This window comes from Pelodiscus sinensis, chromosome 3, assembly GCF_049634645.1.
Source record: "Pelodiscus sinensis isolate JC-2024 chromosome 3, ASM4963464v1, whole genome shotgun sequence".
Classification (NCBI taxonomy): Eukaryota; Metazoa; Chordata; order Testudines; family Trionychidae; genus Pelodiscus; species Pelodiscus sinensis.
The window spans coordinates 35,131,203-35,143,881 of NC_134713.1; the positions used below are offsets into that span (position 1 = coordinate 35,131,203).

At 39.8% G+C, this 12,679-nt stretch overlaps 1 long non-coding RNA gene across 1 annotated transcript in view; it reads left to right on the top strand.

Annotated features, from left to right (window-relative positions):
* The first annotated feature begins 815 nt into the window (after positions 1-815).
* LOC142827582 (uncharacterized) overlaps positions 816-12,679 on the top strand; it is a 62,870-nt gene continuing 51,006 nt past the window's right edge. The window contains exon 1 of the long non-coding RNA XR_012902259.1: positions 816-1,083. This is a non-coding gene — a long non-coding RNA (uncharacterized LOC142827582). The remainder of the gene's footprint in view (positions 1,084-12,679) is intronic.

Genomic DNA, 12,679 nt, shown 5'->3' on the forward strand with positions numbered 1-12,679 from the left:
ACCTAAACACAATGGCTGTGCCTACATTGGCACCCTTTTCCGGAAAAGGGATGCTAATGAGACACTTCGGAATTGCAAATGCCGCGGGGGATATTTCAAGGAATAAGGGATCTTCCGGAAAAGGGTTTATTTTCCGCAAGATCCCGTCTAGACTGGAGCTTTTCTCCGGCAAAACCCCGAGCCGGAAAAAAGCTGCAGCCATGTTCATGCAAATGCCGCGGGGGATTTTTAAATCCCCCATGGCATTTGCAATTCCAAAGTGTCTTATTAGCATCCCTTTTACGGAAAAGGGTGCCAATGTAGACACAGCCAATCAGTACTTTGTTCAAGGTTCTCTTATTAACGCATCTACAGTCTATACACTTTTTTGGAAGCTGAAGTAATAACAATGTATCATCCAATGGAAGTCAGGTAGAATTGATCATAAGAATTGTCAGATAGCAGCAAAATATCTTACAGAGATTTATTAAAGGGCTTGGATAATGACAGCCTTACAATCTATCCTGGAATACTGCCTTGTCCTATTAGTTGTTACTGATATGTGACATGTATAAGCAAGCAATGAGTCAGTGCCTTGAAGTTTGTGGGATGGACCACTCAGAAATTATGACTAAAATTCCATTTCACTGTCTGAACATGACTCATTATTTCCACAGAATGTGATGACTTATAATCTTCGGATTTATTTGTTTTTCAAACATGTCAGTTAAACTTGTCAGACTTGTAATTTTTGTTGGTAGATCATACCAGAAGCTTAGACTTCCAAGTCTAAAAATGCTATGAAGACATGCAGAAGACCGAGTATATCTGAAAAGGAATGGTGGCAGCATCAAATGCAGTGGACTGTATATGAGGGCTCTTGGAAAAACAGAAGAGTTGCCAACATGATCCTTTGGTATATTGTTTCTGAAAGAAACAAATGCAGCCCTCTCAGTGTTTTCTGATCACTTCTGTCTTACCCTGTTGCAGGGCTAACAGACAACATGTGGTGTTGATGATATCCAAGTTTTCTGAGAAATCTAATGAAAACAACATGGACACCTTACTCTACTCTTTTCCCAGAGCAGATAGTCAGGCAACAAGGTAAGTGCATTTTCTTACTGTAGTAAGATTTAAAAGTAGATGCAGAAATTAAAGGAAACCCATTTCAGATGGAGATGTTTCACCATGGCCTTCTCAATAACTTTCCCAAACAATAGAAGATGTGAGGCAGGTTTGTAACTAACACAACAATTAATACTAGGGATGGATTGTTGAACAAAAATGTGTGCAAGTTTAAAGGCTGCTCGCCTCTAACCCCTTCCCCAGAAAAAAAAAGCTTTAATATACCCCTTCAATAATGGACCTTTCCATGAACCCAGGCAATAAAAATCATGGGTCCATCTCACAGGTAGCATACCTAACATATTTCAAAATTTTGATTGTTGCACTGGAGGAAACTGTTATATAAGCAATCTCTGATTCTGATTTCATTTACATTGGTGTAGATCTGGAATAACTCCACTGACTTCAGCACTTGTAAAATACAGTTACATCTGACATGAAATACTAATTTATAATACACTACATTGAAATGAGATCAGGATCTATGTCTCAGTATAGCGCAGAAGTTATAAAATTGTTCATTTTCCCTACTCTTGATTCTAATACGTTAGCCCTGTCTTTATTTTAAGGATAAAATACCTGAAATCTAGGCTGTATAAAATTGATCTTAAAAGTAATTTCTGCACCACATAGTAGGGAAACGTACTCATTCATTATATAGGGGAACATAAGAATGACCATACTGGGTCAGATCAAAGGTCCATCTAGCCCAGTATCCTGTCTGCCAACAGTGGCCAATACCAGATGCTCCAGAGGGAGGGATTACAACAGGTTATCATCACGTGAACCCTCCCCTGTCATCTACTTGCTGAGAAATTGTGACACTGGCAATATAGAAAGTGATATTATAGAATCATAGAATACTAGAACTGGAAGGGACCTCAAAAGGACATCAAGTCCTGTCCCTTTCATTCATGGCAGGACAAACCACCATCTAAATCATCCCTGACAGATGTTTATCTAAGTTGCTCCTAAATCTCTCCAAGGATGGAGATCCCCCAACCTTCCTGGGCAATTTATTATTATTATTAGGCAATATCAAATGTACATAGAGCACAAACTAAAAATTGAACATTTTCCCTCCAATCTTCTTCAATTATAGTAATTTTATAGATTTTATGTAAGATCAGTAGACAAAGTAACTTCAGACAGAAGTGTAATCTTTAATTTGTTGGTTGTGACTGGTCAGGGTCTCTCACCATCAGTTACTGCTGCAAATGGGTTCTTTCATCGGTAATTAGTGGCAAGTTCAACATCAAGTGCTTCATAAATGTTTCGTCTCCACAACATAAGGGTTTCCTCAAAGCTTTTACCTTCTAGCAAGTCAAAGAGTAGTGTAGAGGGGGCGAGTGCTCTCTCATCACTCTGAGGTCTTGTACTTTTTCTGGCCTTTCTTTCTAGCCTTCCCCCTCATCCTCCTGTTTCTTCCAGTCACTCTTTTAATCATTAGCAGCAGATTATCTGAATCTCATTGTTGAGTGGTTAATCACCTGATACCTAGTCAATTGTCTTGTCCATTTGCGTCAGGTGGGAATGCTTACCAAGTGCACAAAATGGTGGATCAGCTATAAGCGATTCACACCCTGTCCTGTTAATAGACGTGAGATAAAGAGAAAGGCAGGGGGCCCTTTGGAGGGGTAGCGTGCCTCCTGTAGATGTGCTGTTTTGTTTGTATTGAGCACGCTCAGTAGCACTGCTGAAATTGACTGCCTTCACTCTGCCTCCCCTCCCCTCTCAGGCATGGGAGATGCATCCACATGGGTAGATTGTCCTTGTGCATCTCACATTGGCTATGTCTAGACTGCAGGCTTCTTTCGAAAGAGGCTCTTTCGAAAGCATCTTTCGAAAGAGCCTCTTTCAAAAGATCGCGTCTAGACTGCAGGCGGATCTTTCGAAAGAGAAATCCGCTTTTTCGAGAGCACCCAGCGAGTCTGGATGCTCTCTTTCGAAGACGGCCTCTTTACATTGAAGAACGCCTTCTTTCGAAAGAGGAACTTTCGAAAGAAGGCGTTCTTCCTCGTGAAACGAGGTTTACCGCCATCGAAAGAAAAGCCGCGTTCTTTCAAAATAATTTCGAAAGAACGCGGCTTGAGTCTGGACGCAGGGGAAGTTTTTTCGGGAAAAGGCTATTTTTCCCGAAAAAAACCCTGAGTCTGGACACGGCCATTGAGTAAATAAAAATGGCCCCAGAAGGAGCCCAGTGAAGGAACTCAGTTCCTTTCCTGTTCCCCATTTGCTATGGGAGAAGATGATACGTTTTTGAACCTAGCTGTGCCACCATTATATTATAGGGCTAGAGTCATAGGGTGAAGAACCCCTGCTCTACCTCCACCATGCCTGCAGAGGAGGTTGTACAGGAGAGCATGTCTGGCCCTTACAGGGGATGACCTGCTGTGAACAGAGACAAAGACAAATGCTGCATCACTGGGTTAGGACTCCCCTTGGCCAGGATAAGTCTACATGGGAGCAGGGGGTATAATTTCCAAGTGAGACAGACATACCCATCCAAGCTCGTATCAAAAACATACCTAGAGTTTTAGATGTGTTCGTACATGAGGCAGCTAGTCCCTCTTGCTACTTGTGCAGCAGCAACTATATGCCTGTTTTTAGTGCACTAGCTCAGTCAGGGCTAGCAGAGGTGTCTTCCCGAGCTGGAAATTATATCTTCCAGCTCAGGTGCTGACAAACCCTTATGCCCCTTTGTGGCTTTGGGGGCCTGCACCACAATCTGGCACACAGAAATTAACCCATATTGGTACTTGTCAGAATCCCCTGCCAGCTAGTGTATTGTTTGCTGGATTTCTGTACTAGGAATCAAGAAAATAGAAGGCTAGCTTTCATCTGGTTGAAGGATTAGTACTGACATCAAAACCCATTTGTAAACAGTGAGTCATTACCATTTCTAGGGGAATAGGTTTATTTCAATGATAATATAGTAATCTCTATTCTAATAATTGCACATGTGCTTCAAAATGTAATAATTGAGTATATAATTGTCTCATGTAAAAGAAAATATTAAAGAAATGCAATGATGTAGAATCAATCTCTCTACGTTGATGCAGCCATCAGAGAAATTAAGCAGCAGAAATTGTTTAATCAAGAAGTTACTGTCAATAAAGTATCAATAAAGCATGTATACGCTTATAAAATAGTGTGAAGAAATGCAAGTATATACAGTCATTTTGTTGCTTATTATTATTATTATTATTATTATTAGGCAATATCAAATGTACATAGAGCACAAAGTAAAAATAGAACATTTCCCTCCAATCTTTTTCAGTTATAGTAATTTTGTAGATTATATGTAAGATCAGTAGACCAAGTAACTAGAGAGGAGCTAGTGACAGATGGGGCAGAACTCCAACCTCTAAGTTGGAGTTGCAACTGACAAAGTGGGTCTTTGCCCAGGAAAGCTTATGCTCCAGCACTTCGGTTAGTCTATAAAGTGCCACAGGACTCCTCGCCGCTTTTGCAGATTCAGACTAACACGGCTACCCCTCAGATACTTAACCTCTAAGTTGTAAACTATAGGAAGTCATGGAAAAGCAGAGCATTTTGGATAAGGTATAGTAAAAAAGTAAACATCCACTTCAAATTACACTCATTCAGGTATGCTTTAACTTGGGAAAGCAATTAAGCACATGCTTAAGTCCTCTGAAGTCAATGGATGAAATCCTGAATCTACTGAAGTCAATGGAATTTCTGCCTTTGACTTCAGCCCGGATTTCACAAACTCATATGTTAGCATATGCTTAAGTGACTTCCAGAATCAGGGACTTACCGAGGATTTCAAGAGATTGTTAACTGACTTATATTTTTTGCAAGATCTTCACTACTACACCAACATTCTTATCATTGCTATCTCTGTACTCATAAATATATGCAAACCCATGTTATGGAACAGATACTGCTGCTGTTCAAATCAAAGACATTTTTACTATTAACTTCAGTGGAAGTAGGTTCTACTCTGTGTTGTATTCTGTTGTCTCTTTGGTCTTTTTAATAAAGATTAATAATAACCACCTTAATGTAAAGATATCATAATACTTTACAATCATGAGTAACCACTATTAGCAAGAAGAAATATTTGTAACCACAATTTTCCCCATTAGTTCTTTTGAACAACTTTCCTTTATTTCCCCCATTCTTTTCCAGGTTTTTTTTCTTTTCTTATACATGTAAATTTACCAAATTTACCATTGTCAAGAGACAAGTGTTAAGTTTTGTGTTTGGCAAATGATAGGAGTGTAGATGCAGAACACAGCTGGAGTATGCATAATGAGGCTACAGTCTTGTTGCTGATGTTGGAAAACAACAATATGGTGTATATTTATATCAGTTTAATGAGGCCCTATTCAAAATCCAGCTGTGAAAATGTGATCAATTCTCAGTACCAGAAGGTAAGATTCTGGGTTAATCCTGATTTTCACATAACCTTGTGTGATTTCCACTATATTTTGTTGCTTTCATTTCCACTGAAAAACAAATCCTAGGAGAAAGTGATTGAATTCCCACACAGTTCTAACAGCCAAATAACTTCTTGGGTATTATGTTTTTCTTTTATTTTTTAAAAAATAGTTATAAAACCCAATACTTGAATTCTTTTATAGGAAGTGTTAAACATATTTCCATTCATTTGCTTGCTTATGAATAGGTGTGGCTTTAACTACATAAAATTATGCTTCACTTGTTTTCATACATTTATATTTTCAGTTTCTCTTTTGAATAGATATGTAAATCACAAATCCAGTCTGCACAAAAGAATAATGCCATTTTCCATTAGTTAAGCTGGTTATGTGGGTAGCATAGCTTATTTTCAAATGGAAAAGAAGAATGTGCCACAGTTTTTTTTGAAGTACTGGAAAAAGTGCATTTGGTCCTTTAATCTAAACCTTTGCTAGCTAGCAATTGAAATAAATGTCTTTTAGTAAGTGCTATGTAAGGGATTCTATTATAACTATCACCAAAGACCATTGGTATTTGTCCTATTAAATTATGAAAAAGACAACCCTTTCCTTAATACCACATTTTACTTATAGTTTGGGTATTAAAGAATGCAGTCTTTTTTACTGAAGGATCTCAACATGTAATCATGAATACGGAATTATCACAGTGTTTCCTATGAAGTCTTATATACCTGCACCAGGAACAAATATTTGATAATGGACTCATCAGTCTAGTAGAAAAAAAAGTATAATTTATTCCACTGACTGGTAGCTAAAGCTAGACAAAGTTAGACTGGCAATTTTAAAAACTAGATTGGATGTTTTTTCCACAAGCTATGATTAAGAATTATTTTCAAATGTTCTATGGCCTGTGCTACACAGGAGGTTAAGTTAAATGATCACCATGATTCTTTCTGGCCTTGGAATTGATGCTTCTAAATTTGCATAGGCAATGCTATCTTTGAGGGCTGGCCTACTCTTCTTGAATTTATGCTACCTAGTAGAGATATCTACACTCCATAATCAGCAGGTGAGAGCTAAGGTAGAATAAAAAGGGTGTTCAGAGCCAATACAGAAACAGCTGACAAAAGTATATCTTTATATTCTGTGTATGGACCCAATCATGGAGCAGACCCATTGTGCTAGACACTGTACAATTACCCAACAAAAAGCCAGTGTCTGCTCCAAAAAGTTACCATCTAAAGAAAAAGAATATAAAAATTTGTGGACACCACAAATAGACATGTGGAACACAAAGAAACATTGAGACAACACTGGAGCCTGACAATAGAGACACTTAGCAGTAAGAGGGAAGGGAGGAAGAAATCACTTCAACACTAGGGTGAGGCAGAAACAGCGGGCCTCAAAGTCCTTAGTAGTTGAGGTGAGGCTAGAAAATTTGGAGGTGGGGAAACAAAAAGGAGAAATAAGAAGAAAAAGTTTTGAGAAAAGAGATAGGGGTCCCTTGTCTGAGGAGGAGATAGGCACAACATGTGACATGGGATCCTTTGAGGACCGAAAGATGAATAGATATCCCTGAGCTGATGACTAAGGGCTTGGAGAGGGAGGAGAAAAAGCAATGAGATAGCTGGACTGAAAAAGGAAGAAGGAAAGAGAGAAACCAGGGGAAGAAGGGGTACACAAACCCTAGCAAATGCTGCTGGTAGTGCTATACCTATAGCTTTTTAGATTAGAAGGATGGTGCAGTAATTAAGGTATTAGTCTGTTAACTGAGAGACCTCAGTCCAGCTCTCCTCTCCCACAGACTCGGACAACTCACTTAGTGGTGGTTATCTCAATTATCCATCCATAACATGGGGCTAATTGTACTTCTCTCCCTCACAGGCATGTTGCAAGGATAAATATATTAAAGATTGTGAGGTGACCAGATACTTAAGAAATACAATCAAAGTACCATCCATAGAAGGAGCCAGGAGGTGAGGTGGAATATCAGAGAACTGGGAAAGGTGAAGTACAGAAAGAATGAGAAGGGGAAGGAAAGAGGAGAGTCATTTCCAGACCCACGAATGGGAAGGGAGGGGCCTGAACCCAGCAATTTCTCAAGCACCTGTGAATTACTGCTAGAGCGCTGGAGCACTGCTCTGCGTGACTCAAGGGCTGGGGCGCAGGACGCACTGTGGTCTGGGAGGTGCTAAGAACTGACTTCTCTCAACCCCAACGCTTCCACCTAAGGCCCCATCTCTTCTGGGGGTGCTGATGTGGCCCCTCTACACCTTGCCCAGGGCCCACAATGGCTGTCAGCCCCCCTAGTCCTCTCATCAAAGAAAAAAAGATCCAAAGAGGGGATCAGAAAGAGATGCAGGAAACACATATATTTAACTTCTGTTTCTGGGAAAACAGGCCCAATATGTTAAGTATTATTAATACATGCTTTTTAAATTTTCCCTTTTGAGATAATGTGGAAAGTAAAGTGCTTGGATTATCTTCTTTCAAGCCTAATATTTCAAGGGAGTAAAAAACTCAACTCGGGGTAAAACCAAAGCCCTTTTTTTGTCAATTAGATAAAGATAAATACTAAGAGGTTTTGTATCTTGAGATATATTCTTTCTATTAGTTCAAGGAATGAAGATGGGGGGGGGGGGGAGGGGTAGCATTTACAGTCCATGCCTGTTGCATATTTGTTTAATATTTCAACATTTGATTAGACTTGATAGGATATCCATTTAACTGAGTTTTCTATGGGGACGGGTGTGGGACACATTCTTCATACCCTTATTCACTTGTTGCCTGTAATATTCTGATAAGAGGGCAATAAATAATAAATTACCATGCATTGCTTCACATAATTTAGTAAGCTGAGCATTCCACAATAGAGCTTTGCTGCCTGTTCTACTAAAGCATGTAAGTATCCAATGACACAACAGTGGGACAGGGTCTAAGTGATATGAAAGAACTATAACAGTACCTGAGCAGGACTTACGAAACAGTTATCCAAATGGGGTACATCTACCCAGCAGGGCTAAAGTCGAATTAATCTATACAACTTCAGCTACGTCAATTGTGTAGCATACGTTGAAGTAGCTTAATTTGGCTTTTGGTGCTGTCTACATATCAGGGAGTCTAAGGAAAAACACTTCCTCCAACTTCCCTTACTCCTTGTGAAATGGCGGTTACCATGAGCTGAAGTAAGAAGTCCTCCAGTATGACATTATTTCAAAATAAAGGCTTGTAGTGTAGACACACTCATGAGCTGTAGTGCAATTGAAATCATGAGCTGTAGTGCAATTGAAATCATAGCCTCTGTGACACAAAAGGATTTTGAGCTACTCTGTTTAGTTTTTAAGCATAGCACTAAAAACTTGGCTTTGCCACCATTAACTGAAAATAAAGTTGTGACTCGGTCCCAAGAGGGTCAAACTGAGATTGACCCTGATAGCAAACTGAAAAGAATGGGGGAGATGATCCCTGAAACCGGTGATTATTTCTAACATTTAGATTCACCAAGATGGCAACAAAACAGCTTTGACAGTACCTTGCTGATTTATCCAGAAGCCAAAAATATAGTGCCCTTAAACAATACACACTTGGGCTACGTCTAGACAGTAACACTATTTTGGGATACCAGAAGTACCCCGAAATAGCAATTCTGCATCTTTTGATGTGCCTGTTATTTTGAAATATATTTCAAAATAAAGGGCGCGCTATTCTGGCATCTCTGTATCCCTCGTTCCATGAGGGTTAAGGGATTTGTCAGAATAGCACTTTATTTCAAAATTACCTCAAAATAAGCTACACAATTTAGTCTCTCGCCCAAACAGCCAAATCAAATATGAGGAGGATTACTGAAAATCTTATTCATCATATAAAAAAATTCTATCTGTCTTAAGGGGTCTGACACATTACCCACCAGCAGGCCCACCGACAGGAAGGGAGCAGGAGAAAGAGACAGTTGCCCTATGGCTTGGGAAATAAAAGGGACCTGGAGCTACTGTGGCAGCAGTGGTGGCCAGAGCCCTGGGACCTTTAAATTGCCACTGGAGCACCACACTGTACACTCTGGGTGGCTCTTAGGGCTCTTGACAGCAAGCATTCCTCTGGTGAAATATTGTGGCTTTGAAATAAAACCTCCTCTTTCCAAAGCACCATCAGTAATTAACTGCATCGATTAACATAAGGTAATTGCCAATCTCCTACCATTTACAAGTAGTTTGCTACGTATTTCAAAAATAAATAAAGACAATGATATTACTACATTTACAGTTTATCTAAATCTTAACATCTTTTCATCTCTGAATTAACAGAATACAGTGACAGACAGGAAATCTTTGGTTATGTTGTTAACCTCTAACTATAGATATATAGATATATAGATATGTACACACAAAAAAACCCCCCTCAGTCATTGTATGTCTCTAATCTGCGTTAATTAGCCTGCTATTTGTGTAACCTTTTCTTTCCTGGTGTCAGAAGAGGAAGAACTGAAGTAAAATTAATTAAATCAGTGAGAAATGGTCTGAAAACAGAAGATTTTAACATTAAGATGCATACATTAACAAACAAGCATATATTAAAGAAACAAGGTAATTGTTTAAAAGTTTGGCAATTTAAGTGTGTGTACAATGTTGGCACACAGTCAAGGACTGTGAGTAGGCAATTTTAAGCAATTTGGCCAATGACGTGTGTATTGGTAGGCAGAGACTGACTGAGGTCAGGTAAAAGCCACTCCAGTACAGTAGGGAGGAGTCATTCATTCATTCATGCTCAGTACAAAACTAGGTCATCATCCCATAATAGTAAACTTCCTATAGTACTAACATTTATTATATAACAACTTTGATTGACAGTTACATTTGGCTGTTGTGATTGACCCATTTTAATAAACCAAGCTGGGAGTTTAAAATGATTGGAAGATAGGTATGCTAATGCTAGGATTGGGAAACAAGCAAATCAGAACAGGCCAAAAGTTAAATAAAAGACAGAGACTAAGCAGGCAAAAGTCAGTCAAGGTAGGAGCAGGAAATTAAGGAGAAATTAGAAGATGTAATCAGTAGAATCAAATTTAGAATAGCAGCAAGAGCAGCAGCAAGTTGCTGAGACAGAGCAGAAAAAGGATCTTTGGACAGTGGAGTCATGCTTGATCAACTAAATTGCCTTCTGTGATGAGATAACTGGCTCTGCGTATATGGGGAAAGTGGTGGACATGATATATATTGATTTTACCAAACCTTTTGATAACAAGTCTCCAACAGTATTGTTGCCAGCAAGTTAAAGAAATATGATTGAATGAATGGACTATCAGGTGGATAGAAAGCTGACACAATTGTCAGGCTCTACTCAACATATTGACCAATGACTCAATGTCTGGTGAGAAACTGGTAGCAAGCCAAGTGCCCCATGGTAGAGCCCTGCTGAATATCTGCAAGTATCCACTTCTTCGGATGTGGATATCCGCAGCTCATTTTTGCGGCTACAGATGCAGATGTGGGTACAAATTTTGGATCTAGAACCTTGCAACTTTGTGAATATCCATTTTATTACCACTGGTATTTGCATCCACAGGTGTGGATGCATATTTCTGTGACTCATTTTTGTGGATACAGATGTGGATACAAATTTTAGATATAGAACCAAAATTTGCATATATCCACATTATATTTGCAGGTACCCATATCTGTGGACTGTGAATATCTGTGGATCATTTGCAGATGGAGATGAAAATACCAGTTTTTTACTCACATAGGCTGTGTCCAGACTCAGGGGTTTTTTCGAAAAAAGTAGCCTTTTTTCAAAAAAACTTCACCTGCATCCAGACTCAAGCCGCGTTCTTTCGAAATTAAATCGAAAGAACGTGGCTTTTCTTTCGATGGCGGTAAACCTAATTCTACAAGGAAGAACGCCTTCTTTCGAAAGTTCCTCTTTCGAAAGAAGGCGTTCTTGAATGTAAATAGGGCTTCCTCGAAAGAGAGCATCCAGACTCGCTGGGTTCTTTCTTTCGAAAAAGCAAGCCGCTTTTTCGAAAGTTCCACGTGTAGTCTAGACGCGCTCTTTCGAAAGAAGCTCTTTCGAAAGATACTTTCGAAAGAGCCTCTTTCGAAAGAGGCTTGCAGTCTAGACATAGCCATAGTGTTCTACCTCAGGAGTGAGTCCTGTGGACTGTTTTCTTCAACATCTTCATTGATGATCTGGATGATAGGACGGATTACACTCTGGCTGTGTCTACATTGGCACCCTTTTCCAGAAAAGGGATGCTAATGAGACAAGTCGGAATTGCAAATACCACGGGGGATTTAAATATCCCCCGCGGCATTTGCATGAACATGGCTGCCGCTTTTTTCCGGCTCGGGGCTTTGCCGGAGAAAAGCGCCAGTCTAGATGGGATCTTTCGGAAAATAAAGCCTTTTCCAGAAGATCCCTTATTCCTGATTTTAAGAGGAATAAGGGATCTTCTGGAAAAGGCTTTATTTTCCGAAAAATCCCGTCTAGACTGGCGCTTTTCTCCGGCAAAGCCCCGAGCCGGAAAAAAGCGGCAGCCATGTTCATGCAAATGCCGTGGGGGATATTTAAATCCCCCACAGCATTTGCAATTCTGACTTGTCTCATTAGTAACCCTTTTCCGGAAAAGGGTGCCAATGTAGACACAGCCTCTCAGTATATTCATTGGTCACACTAAGCTGGAGGAGGAGAAGTATATACACTGGAGGGTAGGGATGGGGTCCAGAGTGACCTAAAAAATTGCAGGATTGGGCCAAGAGAAATTTGATCACATTCAACAAAGGGAAGTGCAGAGTCCTGCACCTAGGATGAAAGAATCCCAAACACTGCTACCAGCTCATGACCAACTAGCTAAGCAAGAGTTCTTCAGAAAAGGACCTGGGGATTACAGATGACAAGAAGCTGGATATGAGTCAGTGTGCCCTTGTTGCCCAAAAGGCTAATGGCATATTGGGCTGCATTAGTAGGAATATTGCTAGAATACAGAGGGAATTGATTGTTTCCCTCTATTTAGCACTAGTGAGGCCACATGTGGAGTATTGCTCCATTTTTTGGTCCCCACACTTAAGAAATTATGTGGACAAATTGGAGTGAGTCCAGCAAAGGGCAAACAAAATGATTAGGGGGCTGGTGCACATGGCCTATGAGGAGAGCTGAGGGAACTCATCTTATTTAGT